The sequence below is a fragment of the Acomys russatus genome, chromosome 14 (genome assembly GCF_903995435.1).
Source record: "Acomys russatus chromosome 14, mAcoRus1.1, whole genome shotgun sequence".
NCBI lineage: Eukaryota > Metazoa > Chordata > Mammalia > Rodentia > Muridae > Acomys > Acomys russatus.
In genome coordinates, this window is record NC_067150.1 from 32167457 (window position 1) to 32188137 (window position 20681).

Here is a 20681-nt window from a genome sequence, read left to right on the forward strand (position 1 = left end):
GGGCTGGTGAGGGCGCTCCCTACTAACCCAATCTCTCCATCTTACACAACAGAAAATGGTGGACAGGGCAAGAGAGTGTTCAGCCTCTACACACATGTATCCTACACACATGTACACACACATTATTAAGGACTTGTTCATAGTCCTTGTAGAAGCAAGGCACTCTGCCCTCTTCTCATTGTTAATATGAATTACTTCCAATATTCTATACAGAGGGAGGCAGTGCAAGTTTTGAGGTGTGCTGCTAATGATGCATTGCTTCTTCCCCAATGGCACACTTCCTCATCTCCCCATCTGTTGCTTTAGGTGTGCCCCACCCCTAGCTTCCTGTGTGACATAGTCCGCTTGTCCGCTCTTTTGATGTACTCCGTGCCATTATACTATAGAAACACTTTGCCTTCAGCTCTCCAAAGAACATTTCTTTTCCCCTGAACCCAGCACACATCCCTCCCTCTTTCCTCTAATGCTTTGTCTGCCCAGAGCATCCAACCAGACCCAGAAGATCTCATCAATCTGGAAGCTTATCATCCAGTTTAGTTCATATTAGCAGGGTAAAGCCCAGGATTAACTTGACTGTTGGTGTTTCCAGACATTTATATTTGGTTTTCTGCAGCAATCATCATCCTAGAGTGAGGTGTACAAACAAGACAGAGGAATAAGACAGCTTAAAGAAAACACAGTGTCGTTCAGCATCAGGCAGTTGGCCTGAGTTCCACATCTGATGGGCTGGTTCAGGAACTGCTTGCTTCTGGACAAGAACAGACAGACCTTGAAGTCAAAGGTCCCATTTCTCTCTCAGGGGCAGCTTAGAGCACTCTAGGGTGAGGCCTGCGTGTTAGGCCAAGGTATGGAAATAGTTTTCCATGGAAAGTTACAGTTTAGCTCTTTTAGAATGAGATTGCTGATATCAGACTCGGGAGCTCCACAAGTCGGTGATGACACCAAAAGTGTTACAGATCTTTCTTAAGCTCCTGTGCTACTCATGGCAGAGGAAGCAGGTGGACATTTGATATTGGCCGGTAGGCAGGTCTAGGGAGATGCAGGCCCAGTGGGTGCTTCACAGTCAGCACCAATCTCTGGGTGATGGAGTGAGATCTTCAGCAGCTGCCAAGGCAGCTCCACCATTGCTGCCTTGACTGCCTTGACCAAGCCTCGGGGTGTCCAGTGATGATTCTCCCCCAGAAATGATGAGGCTCAGATAGTCATGGAGGAGGCATGAAGTGAGAGGGCAAGGCAGCCAATCTTTCTTTTCACGAATCAGGGATGTATAAACCTTGGGCAATGGAGAGGGGTTTGAGGATGAATGTGCCTGATTCACTGGGGCTAGGGTACCAGGACACTTGATTTACATGCAGTGGTTCAGTACGTCATTCACCTGCAGTATCACAGGGTCCTATCACAAGAAGGAGAACACAGTCCTTTAATTATCCTACGAGTGGGGGGAAAGAACTTCCAGGTACGATTAAAGGTCACTTGGTGAAGTCTGGGATCTCCTTAGCATAGGGTGGGGTACTTCCAGGAATCCCTAGGTGCTTGCTAAACAAATTGTATCAGGAAAGGGTCAGGCCTGCAATCTTCCCTGCTGGCTATGTGATGTTCCTTACAACATCTGGGGTTCCCCAGATCAGGCAAAGAGAAAACCTTGCTGAAAAATGGAGTCCACCATAATAGACCAAGTTCAGTTGGATAGCCAGAAATATCAGACTTTGACCTTTCCAGAAGAGCCCCACAATGTAGCATCTCTGTCTTTAAAAAAAAAAAAAAAAACTATCAGTTAGGGGATTTCAGAAATTGAGCACTGGGATGTCTGGAAGGAGGTGTGGTTTGTCAAAGTAGACACTCTCGTTTGCTCAAGTTCTTTTGACCAAGCAAGTCTCTAAAGTCTCTATTTTTTTTTTTTTTTTTTTGACTAGGGCAGACAAAAAGGGTCATAATTGGGGAAATTTCAGAAATAAGACTCAAACCTTTCACTGCCCCTGCATCTAGAGGATATTAAGAGTAATTTATACTAACAATAAGAAAAGGGCAGTACACTTTGCTCCAGATACAATAACTATGTATTAATATTTATTTACTCAAGATATTGTGCATGTGTGCTTGGTGATGCAAGCGTGCATGTGTACATGTGTGCATATGTGCAGAAGCTAGAGGTGTTCCTCTATCATCCCGGCCTTATTTTTGAGAAGAGGTCTCTCACTAAATCTGAAGCTCACCAATTTCACAGGCCAGCTGGCCAGCAAGTCTGTGATATTTCTGTCTCTGCCTTCCCTGTGCTGAGATCACAGGCATGTGTGGCATTCTATAAACCATACGTTATGTGTAGACTAGCGTGGCTCTGACCCTCCTTAACTCCATCCCATTTATTCCCCACCAGTGCTTAGCATAATTTTATTTCTGGAATTATTTATAACCAAGGCCTAGCAAGGCATATAAAAGGTAAAGGAGAACCCAGTCCTTAAGCAGGAAGCTGGGTACTGTTTGTTTTCTCCCATTAACCTGAACGCATCAAAAGTCTACAGGTTCTGCAGAAAGAAAGTCCTTATGATTTCAGACCACACCGTGCACTAATGGTACCCAAGCCCCACTACCCTTCCTCCCATGGCCTTGTGTCATCCAATTAAGATGTGTGCTCACTGCTTTGCTTTGTGTCAAGTCCTACCTCTGCTGCCTGGAACAAGATGCTACTCATTAGTAAGCTGTCCAATCTTCAAGCCTCTGACATAGAGTGATCTCTGTGGCATATACCATTGGTTGGCTATCTGTACATTTAATTTAAACACTCCTCTTCTTTTCTCTTCTTTATTATGGAAGCGTGAAGCGTCTTATGTTAGAAATGACTTTGCAAGTGAGGTGGTTCTTTCAAAGTCTGGATAATGAGATATCCATTATGTACCAAGAGTGTACCATGAAGCTCTGGGAAAGCCTGGCCCTTCTTCAGAAAAGATAACACTGGCCCCTTTCCTCTCATCTCAAAAGATCCCTGTGTAGTAACAGCCTTCAGGAAATCATTAAGTAATACCATGAGAATAGAAAGTTAAAAAAAAAAAAAAACCCAGTTGCACTGTTAGGTTTCCAAACTGGAGTAGGAACCTCTTTCTCTGGTTATACTGCATGAAAAAGGTCACCCTTCATTCGCCTGAGCTACTATTAGTTGGGTGTTGAATAAATCAAAGTCAACGGCTAGCAATCTCTTGGGTTTTTTTGTTTTTTTTTTAAGACAAGTTTTCTCTGTGTATTCCTGGCTGTCCTGGGACTCACTCTGTAAACCAGGTTGGTCTCGAACTCACAGAGATCTGCCTTCCCCTGCCTCCTGAGTGCTGAGAGATAGGCATGAGCCACCACCATCCAGAGGGATCATTTATTTAAAAGCAGCATATATTTGCACATACGTGTGACATAATGTCGCTTACATTCCTCAGTAGTTCCCCCACTTTCTTTTTTTGTTTTGTTTTGTTTTGGTTTTGGTTTTGGTTTTCAAGACAGGGTTTCTCTGCTTTTTGTGTCCTGCCTGCTTTTTGTGTCCTGCAAATATATCCACTGAGGACCCTCTCCTCTGGGCAGCCTTTCCCATACTCGCAGGTGGAGTGAGGGCCTCTTTTCTCTATTATCATAGCACCTAGAGATATTTCTACCTTTTTGATGAAGCTGGAATATGACTGTTGTGAATTTGCCTAGGCCCCTCAATGGTGAATTTCCCTGACCACGGGGCCAGGATCTTTACTCATCTTTGCAACCCTAACTCCTAAGCTAGCTATTCAGTGACAGATGGGCATAGGGGGCTCTGTATGTGGGGTGTGGAGGCAAGGGACTGAGCAGGGTCATGATGAGGATGCACCGTGTAGGTGGAGCCATCAGCTTCAAGAAGTGGGCAATGGTTTACCCATCCAGGTACCATCAGAATGTCAAGATATAGAATCCCACTGGTCAGGCAGATTTCCCTCTTACTCTCCATTATTTTTAAATTTTTATTTATGTATTCATTTATTTTATTTTATTTTATTTTATTTTATTCTATTTTATTTTTGAGACAGGATCTCTTTGTGTAGCCTTGGTTATCCTAGAACTCACTCTGTAGCCCAGGCTGGCCTTGAACTCAGAGATCTGCCTGCCTCTGCCTCCTGAGTGCTGGGATTAAAGGCATGCGCTGCCATTGCCCTGCCTCAATATTTATTTTTAATACAGGGTTTCATGTGGTCCAGGATGGCCTAGAACTCTTTGTTTAGTTGTGGGTGGATGAGCAAGTGAGACTCCTACTCTTTCCTCCCAAGTGCTAGGATTATAAAAGATGCACACTATACCCAGTTTCATGTCGTTCTGGGGCTGAATCTATACATGACAAGCCAGCACTCTGCCAACTGAACTATGTCCCCATCCCCCAACCCCACCCCATTGCTTCTACTTGCTTCCATTTCTTCCGTGAAGCCTCCATTGTTGGGTAGTCGTTGGTTTTCAGTATTTTGAGAAATAAATCATTTGCTTATTTCTGTATTTATGCTACTGCTTATTATCATCCTCTTACCGCCCCTCCCCACGGCCAGTCTTTTTGTCTACTGAGCTGCTTAAATGAGTAGGTTGTCCTATATGACCCACTGTCATCTGTTATTTACCAGTGAATACTCTCCAGTAGGACTACTGACACACCCCACCCCACCCCCACACATAGATACTGGAATAGAAATGTGTTCTTCAGGGTCACTGACAGAACAACATCCGAGTCGCCACGTATCCTCTCGGTCTATAATTGCCTTGCCTTCTCATTGTCACATCTGCCAACCTCTGCCACCTCGGGATCCTTGACTTTATACTTCTTGTAAACTCTATTTTCAGTTCTTATGACACGACAGTCGCCTACCTCCTCACTATGTCCTCCTTTGATGTTTTAATAGTTTTCCTTCCCATCCTGCCATTACCACCACACAAACATGGACATTCTCCTTATGGGTAAGTGGCTGGCTAGTCAGCCCAGTGTTCTGTTCCAGTGTGAAATCCAGACAAACTTGGGGATGAAGAACATGATAATCAACCAATCTGGAGAGTTTCCAGAGAAGGGTTTGAATGCATTGTAGAAGCTCTAGGGTACTGACTGTGGGGGCTTTCGGTCTACAAGACAAAGCTCCATATTTTGAACTTGGTCATTGATGTAGCTCGCCTTTATCTTTCTGCCCTTTCTCTGGGGAGCACCTCCACAAAGCAGGCATTGGGTAGGAATCTGCTGGCCAAACAGGCCATAATGCAGATGCTCCCATCCGAGATAGCTCACTGTACCCCACTCCAGCCACTCTGAACCGTTCAACATGAAATGCCTTACACTTTCTCACCACTTCCTCTTCTGTATAAAGTGCTTTCCCAATCTGTTTTCAGCCTGCGTAAATCTCTCTCATTCTTCAAAGCCCATTGTCAATCTCATCTCTTGAATGACTTCCTCTCTATGAACGTAATATATTTCACACAGTGAGCATTTGTTGGTTTGGTTTGGTTTTGTTTCTCATAAAGAGTCTTGCTACATAGCTCAGGCTAGCCTCAAACTCCCAAACCTTCTGTCTTAGCTTCCAAAGTACTTTTTAACTACAACTACAGGCTTGTGCCACCATAGCTGGCTTCCTAGTTAACTTTTTAATAATACATTTATTTATTTAGTTTGTGTATGTGTGCATGTGTATGTGAGGGTGAAGGCATGCATGTGCCATAGCTCATGTGTGTGAATCGGAAGACAATTTGCAGGAGTTGGCTCTCTCCTTCTGAGATGTGTGGTCTGGGAATCAGATCATCTGTTTGGGTGGGAAGGACCTTTCCCTACTGAACCATCTTTCCAGCTCCTTTTAGCTGCTTTTGAATGGCTTCTTGAGTAACAATTTTTAAGTTGCTTGGCAATAGGTGACTTATGTTACCTTTCATCTTCGCCCCATAAATCTAGTATCATACCTTAGAAAGAAGAGCTGTCTGGTATTTCTGACTGCTTTGTTTCATGTGACATAGCCCTGTTGGAAACTCAGGCCCTGAAGTCAGACCCAAATCTGGACCTCAAACATATGTGCTAACCCTGTAACCCCGAAGACGTCTTTTAGCTTCCCAAGTTTTTCAAAGTTGGGAAATTGATGATTCTGACTCATTTCAGAGAAGGGGGTTAAGTGAGATTGTGAATGTTCTGTGAGAACGAGGTGCTTAGGCCAGGATGAGTGTTCCAATAAAGCATAACATGATAACGATGAATGCGATTCTTCAGACACAGAACAGACCTTCGTCAATGCCAAGGTCAAATGAGTGTTTCACTGAAATTCTTTGACTACTTTGTCCCATGTGACACTGGGGTACACAGATGCCAGTGATGGCAACTCAGCCACAGAGCTTTAAGTAATGTTCTAACATAGCTCATTCCAAGGATGACTTCCCCTCATCTAACAGCTCATCAACCAAGCACTCAGCCAGAGTAAGAGTCCATTAGCCCTACACTGGAGCGATCTAGAAATAAAAGCCGAGAGTTGTGGTGTAGCAATAACTTAACCAAACACAAACACATTTGGAGGCTTTTATCAAAATAAGACTGGAAGGCTGTGACACTCACAGGTCAGTGATCTCAAGGATGTCAAGCTGTTTTTTTATAGGTGCTCTTCCTGCATTAGAGAAGTATTCTAACCTGTTGTCGGGCTTTTAATCCAAAGACAGTAAATCTGTGGCTGAAAATTCCTGGGCCTTAGTTATATTCATGTTTGAGAGAAGTCTCTTTGAACCCCTGCACTGTGGTTTCATCTGAAGCCTGCACAGAGACAAAGACATATTACAAAAGGGGAAAGGTTTATACGCGGGAGGGTCAAGACTACCGTGAGTACCATTTCCTGTCCCCAGGACTCAGCAGCAAAAACAGCCTGTCTTGGAGAGCTAGACTATGCTTGACTGTGGAAGAGGAGGAGTAGACAGACAAAATGCCACATTATTCAATGAGTTATTTTTTAAAAACACACAGAAACACTAACACAGATAACAGAGAAACAATCCAGACTACGAGCACATCATTTTTAACATTTTGGAAGCAGTTCATAGCATTTGAGCAGACCAGGAAAACAGTGGAAGCATAGACACCAGTGATACGTTGAAGCTCCCAGCACGTGTCACCCTTCTTGTCATCACTAGCATGTCTGAGCACCTATGCAATAAAGCTATTAACATGGATATCTACATGGCTGTTAATTTATACATTGTCCATTTGAGATTCTCCCTGGGGAAGGAAATATCAGAGGATAAAATAATCTGCAAATATAGAACCAAAATTTCCAAAATGACTGAGCAATCTCTAAAATAAGATTTTATGGACTTCAAGTTTTGGCAACAGGAGACCATCTGACTTCTTCAAGTATCTATAACATTTTCTTTGTGTTTTAAAGAGGCAAAGAGGAAACTCTTCAGAAAGTTTTCTTTTCTTTTCTTTTCTTTTTTTAAGATTTACTTACTATTTATACAGTATTCTACCCACACATGTGCCTGCCCACCACAAGAAGGCACCAGATCTCACTACATGTGGTTGTAAGCCATCCTGTGGTTGCTGGGAATTGAACTCAGGACCTTCGGAAGAGCAGCTGGTGCTCTGAACCTCTGAGTCATCTCTCCAGCCATTTATTTTCTTTTTAATTTAGATGTACTTATTTTGTGTGTTTGAGTGTGTTGCCTGCATGTATGTGCATCACATGTGTACCTGCTATCTGCAGGGACCAGAAGAGGGTGTTGGATCCCCTAGAACGTGAGTTCCAGATGTTGTGAGTCCCCATGTGGATGCTGGGAGATGAACCCAGGTCTTCTGCAAGAGCAGCAAGTGCTCTCAACCACCAAGCCATCTCTCTAGCTTAGGATGTCTTTTTCTTATGAGCAGGTCACCTGGTTCCCAAGCATGTTCTTACCCATCACCAACTTATCTTCTCCCATCATTGTGTGTAAGAAAAGCACTTTGGGAATTTCTCTCTTCGGTGTACTTTAGGCTTTCCCAGTATTCCGGGGGAGAGGGTAACCCACTCCCCCCCAAAATCCCAGAACTAGAGACATTTGCTTAGTGCCTATTTCTGTAGCAAACAGCATGCAAACCACCAACCTGACCAACGAGATCCCAAGAGTAGCTTTGGAGACTGTCTGCCTCTTCTGAAAGAGAGGAAAGCTGAATGGCATTCACTCAGACTCCCCAAATGGAGTAGGTCACAGACTCTGAGCTATCCCTTAGCAAGCTAGAAACCTGATAGATAATAAGTGACTTCCCGTTACGATAAGCCATGTCTGTGCCATCTGAAGATCATCTACATTCCCAAACCATCCAGCTAGAATCCCAGACAGATGCTATAGACAGCTCTACATGGTTCTACAGTCTATACTGTTGGAAGAGCCCACTGGCCCTTTAGAAAAGGGCTGGTATCAATTATTGATGCAAATCCCTGCCTGTTACAAGCAATCCAAAGGTGAGCTGGCCATGTAGCTCAGTGACAGAGTACTTGCTAAGCACATGCAAGGCCTTGGACTTGACTGCCAACTCCCAGCTCCCCCAAATCAAAAGACTAATTTAAAAGTAATTAATCTATCTGTGGTGTGTTTGTGTGTGTGTGTGTGTGTGTGTGTGTGTGTGTGTGTGTGTGTGTGTGTGTGTGTGTGTGTACGTACCTGGGGATGCCAGAGGTTGATCTAGACCACCTTTCTCTATTACTCTCCAGCTTATTTTTGAGGTAGTCTCTTACAGAAATGGAAGCTTGCTGGATTGAGTAGATTGACTAGACAGCAAGCTCTGGTGATCTATCTCTTCTGCTCTCCTAGTACTGAGGTGACATATGTTTGCTCCTGTGTCCAGCTTCATACAGATACTGAGGGGAGGAGAAGAAAGACTCAGATCCCAAGGGTACAGGACGGAGAGTTGTAGAATAATCTGCACACCGAGAAAACTGACGACAAGAATTTTGTGGTAACCTACAACCGGCCACCTAAATGGCAACACCCCTCCACACCACCTTAAGCTACCTTTCTCCAGCAACCAGAGGAGGAAGAGCTTCTTCAGAGAGCTGGGAGCACTATGTGCTACATTGGGAGATGGAAGGAGAGCCAGTCTCACATCTATTACCAGCAGACTGATGAACTTTATTCAGGCTCTTCTGTGAGCCTCACTTTCTTCACGTACAGGAGGTCACATGAAGTGACTCTGGGCTGCTAACTAGCAGGGAATATACAAAGAGAATAACTTTTAGGATTTCCTATCCAGAATTTACCGGTAAGCCAGGTCATGACTCCTGAGAAGGAGGCACTCTACCAGATTGTTTCCTGTGTAATTGTGCTTGACATGTAAATTGAAGCCCTGGGCAATTACATTTAGTCTTCTCCTTTAATAACAGGGAGTGAAATCAGAACCACCTGTATGAAAGGATGACAGGCTGACACAAAAAGGGGTACCCTGAAACCTTGCTTAGTGCTCTGTGAACAAACAAACAGGCAGATAAAACACAGCTGAGATTTTCCCCCTTCTGATTTTATAATGCTCTTTTTGAATACTGTCAATTGTTCACAGATACGTGGAGACCTGTTTCCTTTTGCTATTTCTATGTGGAATAGACCTGTAACCGCACCAAGATGCAGGTGGTATAAACACCAAGACACCAAGGGGGCTGGAGACTAAGGATGGACAAACCACGGAAAACCCTAATAGACTGAGTCTGACAGGCAATTCTCCCACCCGCTGCTGCTCTTTCCTAAATGACAGAAAGAGGTTTTGTCTGGCTCAGCAGGTCTGTCATATGCCTGGCTTCTGGATGGCAAGTCTTGCAGAAAACACATGACTATGGGGTGGTGAATCAATGCCACAGAATACGCCAGACAAAAATGGAAGCCATTATATTATTTAGCTAGAGTGGAAGTGAGGGGAATGGCTTGGAAAATGTCTTCATGAACCTGAAATTTTGTGAAGTGAGAGCTAGGGGCTGTGACCTCGGGACAGGTGTATCCTAACACAGCCTGGCGTGGAATTAAAATAGCGCAGTCTATGGAAGAAAGAACCGGGCAGACTAGGCCTTTCAAAGTCTAAAATGGAAAAAGTTTGCAACATTTTAGAAACTTTTCAAAATAACTACTAATTGGAATCTACAGGACCAAGTCACCACAGAGAGCGACTGCAGCGTGGGCACTTATGTAGAGTTGTTCTAACTTCACATCATGCAATGGTTTTGACTCTTCTGAGCTTTTCCATTCTTCTAGAACTCTCCACGTCATTCCCTACTCTGCTCTCATGGTAGATTACAACCCTATTTCACAGAGGAAAGATGAGTTCTTTCCTGGCAGTCCTCAACACATTCCGAAAAGTAAGGCTTGCTCTTGGCAATGCTCCCACTTTCTTTTAAAAAAGAAAGGTAATTGAGCCAGGTGTGGTGGCACACACCTATAATCCTGGCACTTGGGAGGCAGAGGCGAGCAGATCTCTGTGAGTTCGAGACCAGCCTGGTCTACAAAGTGAGTCCAGGACAGCCAAAGTTCCACAGAGAAACCTTGTCTTGAAAAACCAAAAACCAAAAAACAAACAAACAAACAAAAACAACAAAAAGAAAAGAAAAGAAAACCCCCCTAAAACCCAAAACAAACAAAAAAGCTAATTGTTTCTTTTCTTATAATTTAAATATAAAATGCTTTCTGTACTTCTCCACAGGCCATAAATACTGGCTCTCCTTTATTCTTCCCTCTATACATCAAGTCTTTCTGATTTCACTTTGTTCACTAGTTCACATGGACTTTACTCTCTCTTCTTTCTTGTATCTTTCTGCATTCAGTGTGGGTTTTCTCTATTATAAACACATTCAAAACAATTCTCTCTCTGTCTCTGTCTCTCTCTCTGTCTCTTTCTCTCTCTCTCTCTCTCTCTGTCTCTGTCTCTCTGTCTCTGGAGACCAGCCCCATACTCACAAAGATCCACCTGTCTCTGCTTCCCAAATGCTGGGATTAAAAGTGCGTGCCTCCAAGCCTGGCCACAAGTCTCTCTTTTGAAACAGTTTTCATTCTCTATTCTTGTATAAATTGTCACCGCATCTTTTCCTCTCTTTCAAATGTTAACAATAGTAGACTTACCGTCTCTACTTGAGCTGTTCCTAAGCTCTGAGTAACTGTACTCTCTTCTTCTTGCCATACTTCTGCACAACTTTATTGGACCCGTTTTTGGAAAGCTTACAAATGACCCACCACATCTCTATTCTAAAGCCCCCCTTTTATCCTTAGCCTTTTCAAACTCTTATGTTATCACTGTATCTTCCAGTTCCACATCGTTCCTGAGCATCTTGTCTTGAATCATCATCACTGGTCTAGCACAGACTATGAGATAGGGCATTTGTGCATGCTATGGTTCCCCCTACCTTCCCTCAGCTTCCACCATGCATCCAACAACGTGCTTTGATGACTTTCCTTTAAACTTACTCTCACATCTGGATGGCATGTTCCCAACTTTCTTTATCACAGGAAATCTCACCTGGACACCCCAACATTCCTGTCTAGGGATCCTGACTCTAACTTTGGAACCCCTCTTTTTGGGCTTAAGTTCCACAATGTGATCAGTGTTATCTGTCTTTCAGAAAAGGGATCTCTTTTTATCCTCCCACTGAAACATATCTGGAGCTCTGGTTTAATGCAAGCTGTACACTTGAGCCTTTGAAGTCCCACTCCAGACTGGCAGCCTCACCCTCATCACCTCTCACAGCACACCTGACTCATATTCCACAGATAGATAAAGTACTCCATCACTCCATGTGTTTGCTCACACTGTCCCCTCTGCCTGAAGGATGACTTCATGTTTTTCTATCTGCAGCATACCTACTCACCTCTTAAAAGCCAGCTCAAACATGATCTCTTCTGAAAAAGCCTTCCTAGGTTTACTCAGACTGTTCTGCTCACTGTAATGGGTTCACTGTCCCTATGGCACTGTATTCACACTTCCTTGGAGTCACTACCATGGTATCTTTCATCCCTTTTTTAAAAAATGATTTACTTATTTTTATTTTATGTACATTAGTGTTTTGCCTGCATGTATGTCTGTGTGAGGGTGTCAGATCCCCTGGAACAGGAGTTAGAGACCATTGTGAGCTGCCATGTGGGTGCTGGGAATTGAACCAGGGTCCTCTGGAAGAGCAGCCAACGCTCTTAACTGGTGAGCTGTCTCTCCAGCCCCATCCTTCACTCTTGTACACTGCCTTCCTTACTAGATCAAGAGCTCTCTGAAGAGAAAAATTGCATCTTCTTCAGTTCTGAGTCTTCATTACCCACCTCGCTTCTCGATTAAGAAGTGCTTGTCAGAGTAACATAAATGGAGGATGAAAATATGACAGAGATAAACAAGGACAGAATAAAACCAAGAAAAGGACACACTCTGTCCTAGCCACCGTTCCTGGAGATAAGTACTCAGGTAGATAAGAAGAGGAAATAAGGACACTTCCTGGGTACCCATAAAAGCCTGCATTGCCACCCTTTAACTCGTTTCTTCCCGTCACTCACAAAGGAAGAAAAGCCAAAAAAAAAAAAAAAGGAAGATCTGTATTCTTTTGTCTTTCATTTCATACTGCTTTGGGGCCACTTTTTAAATCCTCTTTTAAGACCAGTGGGCCAAAGTTGATCATGCATTCATCATTTTATTACAGGTATAGAAAGCAGCCTGAAGGCTCGGTGCCTAAACGGAATTTGAATGTTGCTAAGAGATACCAGGCTTCACACAGAAGAGTGCACCCTAGCCTTGGCATAACGTACTTACATTTTTGGCATATGGGTGTCTTGAGAAGCATCATATTTGGGAAGAAAGAACAGGAATAGATAAAATTATTATAGCCCCATTTTGTACACCCTCTACTTTCATCGCAGCTAGGCATACAATCTAGGAGAATAGTCCTGCTGATTCTGCTAAATTGTTCCTGCTTTTTGACAAGCCAAAATATATTATTCAGCTTGGGTTGGTCTAACTGCTAAATAAAGCCACTAGCCTAGCCTTATTCACCTGGGTTTGTACTTTTCTTAGACAAATAGCAGGAAGCTCGTGCATGCAAAAGACCAGCCAACACCAGAAATTAATATTCTCTATTGCCCCTTGCCAACTGAGTTCAAATGGAAGCACTGGACCCAGCCAAGATGAAGTGAGACTTTACAGGGCCCATTTATAAATGCCCTTGAATCTTAAGGGACTTACCTCACCTCTCTTGTGGAAATCATAGTCACCCCAAAATCTACTATAAACTTTTTGCCTTTCAGAAATATATGTAACTCAGGTTTCAGTAGAAACAAGCCATGAGGCAGGAGTGCCCTTTAAAGCTATTCTACAAGAAAGGAGGGCAGAACAGTTATATGGTATAAAGCCAACTTTTATGCAGTATTTTCTATGATTTAAATGTCAAGGCAACTTGGCAGTGATGAGTATGCCAAAACTGGAAGAAGGGGGTTGGGGAGAAAACTAGTCAGTCTCAAGAACATTGATGTTATTTATTTACCTTCCCTCTTCAGTTCCAAATCTCTTTATCTCTGTTTGCATAAGCATTTGTATTTTAGGGGATGTTTTGGTTGATACTTCTATAAGCAAGTGCATGTGTATCCCTATCCCTATCTACTGATGGTGGGCACTAATTAATGGTAGATGACAAGAAAGGAGTGGACTGAAAATTTAAAGCTCATCTACAGAGAAAGCACCCATGCAGAAATCACAGTACTGGCTTAAGTCCCAGCTGTAATTACTATCTACACATCTTGGATTCTTTCTTTCTTCCTTTCTTTTAGATAAGTTTTTGCTGTGTATACTATGATAGCATTGAACTTACTACATAACCCAGGCAGACTTCCAACTCACAGTAGTCCTCTTGCCCAGAGCCTCCTAAATGCTGGGGCTATAGGCATATACATCTGGTCTTTATGACTTAGCTTCTCCAACTGTAAACTGCTGTTCCTAATCATTTACTCTGCATGAAAGTTCTGGAAGGGGTAAAACCATGATGGAAATGACATCTCATTACAGGAGGAGCTTCCCTAACTTGACAACTCAAAACTTGAAATGGTTACTGTCTGATACTTTTTGAATATCAAGATTATGCCACAAGTGGAAAAGTCTATACCTGACATCATGTCACAGCTCAAACACAGATGCACTCAAAATATTGTATAATTAATCACCATGCTGTATGAAATAAATTTCCTGTCTTGATTTGATTTGAGTCCCATACCCAAAATATCTTCTCATCTATCTGCAAATAGCCCAAGACCAAACCCAAACAAAACAAGCAACAATAAAAAACAATTCAATGAATTTTCATAAGAATCACTGAATTTCTAATACAATAATAAAAATAAAGAGCTCAGAGGTGCCTTGCTGGCCATAACCTGGAAAGGCCTAACTAAGCCAGACTCTTCAGGAAAGGGGAAGCTGAAGGGTAAAGGCTTTACATACACTCTGTATTTCCATACAGGTTGAAAAAATTCTTTCTGCAGAGTTTTCTACTTGAGCATGAACAGACCCAGACTCAAATGTAGTCCAGCCACATTCTGCTCCAGTAGCTGTGAGCCTGTCCCCTTAAAATCGTTTCTCAACTCTGAGAGCCACTGCACCAAGAGACTTGTGATGTGGGGCTCTGCCTGTGGGAAGTCAGACTCTGGAGCTGTTATTAATAAAGGAAATGCTGACTTTCCCCAGAAAAAATTTATAGAATGGTTCCACGGTCTCAAAGCCATGCCAGACACACTGTGAGAAGCAGATAGCCAAGAAGAAAGAATGCCAAGAACAGAAAAAGTGCATCAAGGCCTGATGAAAGTGGGGAGGGGCTGCCTTCTGCTTTCCGCTTAAATGGACTATCAATCCTTCCTAGGGTCTTTGAACACACATCCACATGGCTCCTGCCAGGGCCCTCGGTGTCTCAGTGAGTCACACATGGAGATACCTTTTTATAGTCACCCCGGGGAATATTCTCTGGCTCCTCAGCCTCTGGGGTTCTGCAGGGAAAGAGCAGGAAGAAGCAGTGCCCTCTGAGTCAAAGTATCCAATCCATGGGTCCCTCTGAAATCCAGACAGATGCAATAGCAGTCTTTATCACTATCTGCTCTAGATACTGGACTTGTCAAAACAACAAAGAAGGGATTGTATAAGCCTTCAATGCATAAGAGAAAGGAGCCCACAGGTACCCTACTAAACACAACCATGTGCTTGGCAACCACAAGTGTCTGAGCAGTCTTCTCATGGTACATGTGTCCAACCAACCTGGCTTTATTGATTGGCATGTTGACCTGTGTTTCTGGCTATGTGAAAAGGACTGTGTGTTTAATTGTTACTAGATCTTCTGTTGCTTAAAGCATAAACCCACATCCAAACCGGAAAAATATTCTGTTGTGGTTTGTGCCAAGAATGAAATGTATGACAGCCTCATCACACTTGCTGCCTATTGTTGCTGAAACAGGGAAGAGTTTCCTGGCCAACAAATGGGGTAAGTGAGTGAGTGAGTGAGTGAGTGGGTGAGTGAGTGAGTGAGTGAGTGAGTGAGTGAGTGAGTGAGTGCCTAGATTCTAAACAAGGCTTCCTCCACTCAAGGCGGCTTCAGCCAAAGAGCAGCCAGCCACTCCCCTCCCCCCAATTAGCTCTCCAAACAGAACTGGACCAATAGTCTCACAAAGGCAGGGATCTAATCCAGGGAGGGCAAACTCTGGATTTTGCCCTCTGAACTCTGAAGTCTGAACTCTGAAGTCATCCCTGTCAACCTACAGAACAAGGTTCCATTCTAGTTTAGCTCAGTGTCATCAGAGCAGGTCTTTCTTATAAAAGCTCAGGCTTCCAGCCTGCCACCCTCTGGAGGATGCCTTCTTATCTGATTAGATAGAATATTATGCTAAATATTCAGCCACCCCGCACTGGCTGTGTGGGTGTTCGGGATAAAATCTTCATGAACACGCCTTCACAGGGTCATTTGTTTAATTTCGATTCTGCAAAATGTAAAAATAGAATGAGCCGCCGTGAGGGGTTGAGGCTTGTCAGCTTCAGCGCCCAGCCTCCCAATCACAAAAGCCACGCTGTTCTGCAGGCTCCTTTGCCCCCTCCCTCCTCCAGAGGAAAAAAACGGAGGGAGAAGGGCCTGACAGCCAGGTGCTGCTTCCATTTGTCTCTGCTCTTTTCACTTCTTTGGCTTTTTCTTGCACATCCTTTCTGCACCTTCCTCCTGTCCATTCTGTTCCCTTTCCTTCCTTCCATTTGACTTGCTTCTCTCCTGCACCCCTCCCTCCATCCATCCATCCATCTATCATTTCTGTATGCCGCCCTTCTTTCCCTTCTCCTCCCATGCCTCCAGCACTCTCATCTGGACTGCTCTGGCCTTTTGGCCAGATGTGCTGGGTCTCAAAATTGCCCTCCCCAACCTCTACCTTTGACTGATTTCCTTACCTCTTCCTCCAAGACCAGACTCCCAAGATGCCTAGAAAGATGACACTTCTGAGATCAATGAGATCGAATGGCAGATGAGCTGTAGGAGCTGTCTTTTCATACTCTCTCCTCTAGCTAAATATGTTCAGTATTCAATGAGCATAGCAGTGCATGGTGGGAGGGGAGCAGGCAGGTGGTACACCGTTGGTCTTGTTCTGAACAAATTGATTTTTCTGAAGGCTTTTAACAAGCTAAAGGCTCAACTTGCACTCTGAGCAATTCTGAGCCCACCACCATCTCCAAATTAATCCTGTCCTTATGCTGGATCAGAAAGGAGAGACTTTTCCTTCACCAGATGCCCCCAGAGTGACATCAAAGCCCCACAAGGGTGCTGAGAGGAGAGATGCTTCCTGCTTTGTGCCTTTGGGGGTCTCAGGCAGGTCCTGCCGTCTGACCAGGTCTGACCAGGTCTGACCAGGTTTCAAATTAATGGAAGCAAGTTTTTCAAGTCTGCTATTGTATACAGCTGGTGAGATAAATTCTTCTTCAGCATGCCTAGAATAAGGTCTTCACTGGTGGTGCCTGTAAGCCACAAGTGGTATTCTTCTTGCCTTATGTAGGTCCCTGGGGCCTTCCCTAAAGACAAAACTTCACTGTTGGTTTGAGGGAAGTTTAAGAAGAAAGGGTGGCTAGCAGATCACTAACTCTTTGGTTCAACAAAGTCAACTTACTAGAACTTAAATCCTTGGAGCTTGAGGCCTCTCTTACAGATCCACACACCAATCTCCTCCTAGGTGTTTCCTCCATCTAGCAAGTTCTATTTTCATGCATGTGCAACTGACACATTGAGACAACCCTCCTAAAAGCACATGCTTCTCCGGGGTCTCATTCCCAAGATGCATCTTTTCCTATCCTGGCTGTAACACTGCTTCCCTATCTTTTGCCTCTTTAGCAACATCTATTCACTGTAGTTGTTCAGGACTCAGTCAACGGCTGCGAAGAAAACGGGCTCCTGGGTCATGCTTTAGATGCCAGACTCTCACACACCAAAATAAAAGGCATATGGAATGTAGCAGCCAAAAGATAAATGCTTTATTTCTGCTAGATGGAGTAGAGAATCTATTGATTTTTCTTATCATTTCAAGAATGATAACTACTGTAGTGAATGTGGTTCCTGATGTGCGAATCCACAGATGCAAAAGGGAGGAAGGAGAGGAAAAGAGAAAATTATTTCAATCAAGCAGAAAGATGCTCGGAAACTAAAACAAGCAGAGCATTCATTCCAGCAGGTCCCAAAGGTAAGTGCCCACTTCACCAAGGTATGTGTGTAGATGATCATTTGTAGCAGAATTGTAGCCAGCAGCCCAAAGCTGCAAACAGCTGAAAACTACATACCACCTGTGCAAAAGCAAAGCCAATGGGAATAGAGACTTGCAGCTGGAGCCCAGCTGCTGCCCTGGGGGCTGATGATTTCAGCTTTAAGTCTACAGACTGCAGCTGCGCAAGCTGGGGCTCAATACGCACCATGTTGGTCTTTGAGGACATTATAAGGCGGCTGCAGTCCAAGAGTAAAGGTTGGAAGATTGTAACGGGGGGGGGCTGACGGCATCTCCTTATAAAGATGTGATTTCATTCAAGATCTGTGGTCCTTGAAGACAAGTGAGCAAGCAGTCATTAGTTGGCAAGCACAGGAGGTACCAATGTCAAACTGAGTTGCTACAAGGGCATCCAGTTTGGCCACATTTTGATCAGTTGCTCATAATAGTTTCGTTTCAACAGTAACTCCTGAGTCCAGCCTCAACTGTACAGATCCATACAACTTCCAAGTACAAATGATAGGGAAACCAGAACTTTCACACGGCTTTCTGACACCCTGACTCACTTTGATTCTGGCAGAACCATCCATCCAAGCTGCAGGTTGAGGAAGAGTTTCAGGGAAGGTCATTAATTGAGTCCAGAGAAGACTCAATGATGACCCCCCCCCCACCCCATACATCTGCAAAGTCAACTACCAAAAAGGTCCATGAAGCCATGAGGCTGGCCTGGATTGGATATTAGGTATGCATCAGAGACACAGTCTTCAAGTCAGGAACAAAGGGTGGGAGGCTCAGCTGGAAAAGGAGAGTAAAGTGTTCTCCTCAACCAGAGAACAGGACTAGATCGCTCAGTCAGAATCCACAGGCCTGTGCTTGCCATCCAATGCTGGGTAGGAGGTATTTTTGTACTATGATGCTTCCCAAAGAGATTCTATATCAGATTTGAGCCAAAGAGGGCCCTGGAAGAGGAGGTGGAAAATGTAGCATTTTCAATTTGCCTCCAAGAGTCAATGTCCTGAATTTACATGGAGAGACCTCCAGCTAGGATCTGCCCCTCCTGAAAAGCCCCAGTTCAGGACCGTGGCCACGTAGGCGTTGACAAAAGAGATAGCTCAGCCCCCTGCACCAATTTCTTTGTTTTTGCCTGGCATGGTGGGAGTTTTGCATCTGCTGCTGTCATGAAAACATTTGATTTTATTTTTTACAAGCCTTTAGAAATTTATTTCCTTGGGAGCAGGGATGGGGGGGAGGGGCTGGGAATCCAGGGAATCTTCCAAGCATATGGGATTTATACAGTGTCTGGCCTGCAGTTGAGCTGTATATTACAAATGCACCCCAAATCACAATCTGAGTGCATGCAATCAGCTGTTTGGTCCTACGTTGCCTTGAAGGCACAGACACCCTCTCAAGGAGCTACGTGGAGAAAGAAGTTTCTCTATGAGTCTGGGCCCTAACAACTGTATCCTAATGACACACCTTCTCACCTCTCTACCCGCACAAGCCAGCCATGCTTTTCCTAGGAGGAGAAAGGACTCTGTGAATTCCTGGGTCTAAGTCAACGGACCTCCACCCCATGATTTGAAAAGCTGAACTCTCCCCTTTGGTGAGTACTTTGTCTTTCTGCCAAGTTTTGAACTTGGGGGACGCTGGTGCAAAGATGGAGGAGGCAGCCAGGTGGAATGGACTACGCCTAGAACAAGAAAAGTCAATGTCCCCAAGTTCAAAACTTTGCTGGAAGGCACGAAGAAGCATACACCCCCCCCACACACACACACACCCTAGTCTCCCTCTCTGCTTGCTCTGTGCACATCTCCAACACTGAACGGAAAAATAAGCCAGCTGGCCACCTCCGGAAATTGATGGAGGCGACCTATCTCAGTGGTTTCCTAGGGACACCAACTCTGGGTGTTTGGACATCACAGCCTGGCCACAATCCATGTTAATAGCTTTACCATGCCCTCTGGCAACTTTGACGCTGTACTAAGAAAACTGGGACTCTAACAGTGCCCCCACCCACCTCCCTATCCCAATATTTCCCCAGTTCCAGAGGGCTCTTCCTCATCCTCATTCTGGCTCCCAGGTGTGTACCTGCTGGGTCACGAAGTTCTTACCTAGGTCTGCTGGGAAAGCTGTTCATGTGGACTCCAAGGCTAGGTAGGCGCTGAGCGGTCAGTGGCGTCCGGGACACACCAGCTGCTGGCTACTGCTTAGCGCATCTCCCAACGGGCCTGGCTTTGCAAACAGGAGAGCCAGTCCCATCTGGAGCAGGGGAGCAAAAGCGCGCAGCCTTTGGACCCGCCGACTTGTGCGTTCGGTCCAGTCGGAGGCACCTCTGGCAGGTGAGCGCGGTGGGGGGTTCAGGGTCCCCCAGCGCCCTGGGACAGCCTCGGGAGCAACGAGGGCGGGGACGCGCGGCACGAGCTGGTGGAACTCCCCTTTCAGGGCGCGCTCGGCTCCCGCCGTCTGGGTGGCTAGGTGTTACCGCAGCGCGATCCCTCTTTCTATATATATCCACGGCTCCCTCCCTACCCGCTGCGCGGTGGCTCGGTGTCGTCCCCGACTGCACCTGGGTGGTTTCCGCTCGCTCGCGTCTCCCGCCTCTGTCCTTCTCCCGCTCTTCTCTCGCTCTCTTCTCTCTCCTCCTCTCGCTCTCCCTCTCAGGGAGAAGTCTGGGTTCTCCGGGTATTGCCTCACTTACCACTGCAGTGGAACTCGACACAAGACCAGGCGGTTCCTTTAAAACCAACTGCTCGGTTCAAATCAGAGCATCAAGTTAATGTGGAAACCAACACCAGAAGCACCACTGCCCTGTGGTTAGGAGGAGAGAACAGCCTCTCTTGGAAAGGGATGGCTTTCATGGGAAGCGATGGGAAAGCGTGCTGTGCACAGGCACGACAGAAGTCCACAGGTGACCTGCAGAATCTTCACGACGGTGTAGCATCCTGACTGGTTAGTATTAAAATCAAGGTTCAAAGCTCCCGACACACTAATACAAAAGAAGC

General features: G+C 44.8%; 1 protein-coding gene across 1 annotated transcript in view; it reads right to left on the reverse strand.

The window, feature by feature from the left end:
* Nucleotides 1-19999, reverse strand: part of Gramd1b (GRAM domain containing 1B) — a 243994-nt gene extending 223995 nt beyond the window's left edge. Inside the window, exon 1 of the mRNA XM_051156229.1 lies at nt 19791-19999. The gene's annotated coding sequence lies outside the window, so the exon portion shown is untranslated. The remainder of the gene's footprint in view (nt 1-19790) is intronic.
* Between the last annotated feature and the right edge of the window lie 682 nt (nt 20000-20681).